Source organism: Arachis stenosperma, chromosome 3 (assembly GCF_014773155.1).
Source record: "Arachis stenosperma cultivar V10309 chromosome 3, arast.V10309.gnm1.PFL2, whole genome shotgun sequence".
NCBI lineage: Eukaryota > Viridiplantae > Streptophyta > Magnoliopsida > Fabales > Fabaceae > Arachis > Arachis stenosperma.
This window is the reverse complement of record NC_080379.1, coordinates 96,532,698-96,533,264: the sequence shown is the minus strand read 5'-3', so window position 1 is coordinate 96,533,264 and position 567 is coordinate 96,532,698. Positions and strand designations below refer to the sequence as shown.

Below are 567 nucleotides of genomic sequence, written 5' to 3'. Positions count from 1 at the left end.
TCTCACAAAATTCCTGAGAATTTGCGACACTGTGAAGTCCAATGGAGTCCAGGAAGATGCCTATAAACTGCTCTTGTTCCCATTTTCACTTAGGGACAAGGCAGCTAAGTGGCTGGAATCATTCCCAAGGGGGAGCCTAACAACCTGGGATGAGGTGGAAAGTAAGTTTCTGGCACATTTCTACCCCCCACAAAAGGTCAATAGGCTTCGATCTGAGGTTCAAACTTTTAGACAACAAGATGGTGAAACTCTCTACGAGGCATGGGAGAGGTTCAAGGATTTGACAAGGAGATGCCCACCAGACATGTTCCATGACTGGGTGCAGTTGCATATTTTCTATGATGGACTCTCTTATGAATCAAGGAAGGCTGTAGACCATTCATCAGGAGGTTCATTGAACAGGAAGAAGACTGTGGAAGAAGCCATTGAAGTGATTGAGACAGTGGCTGAGAATGAGTACTACTATGCTTCAGAGAGACACAACACTAAGGGAGTCATGGAGCTGAACCATGTTGATACAATTCTAGCCCAAAACAAGGTGTTTGCCAAGCAACTAGCAGAGCTCAC

The 567-nt window shown here is 45.3% G+C and overlaps 1 non-coding gene across 1 annotated transcript; it reads right to left on the bottom strand.

Moving 5' to 3' along the window:
- Nucleotides 1-202: 202 nt before the first annotated feature.
- Nucleotides 203-306, bottom strand: LOC130971027 (small nucleolar RNA R71). The gene has a single exon (XR_009082265.1). It is a non-coding gene; the product is annotated as a small nucleolar RNA R71 (small nucleolar RNA).
- Between the last annotated feature and the right edge of the window lie 261 nt (nt 307-567).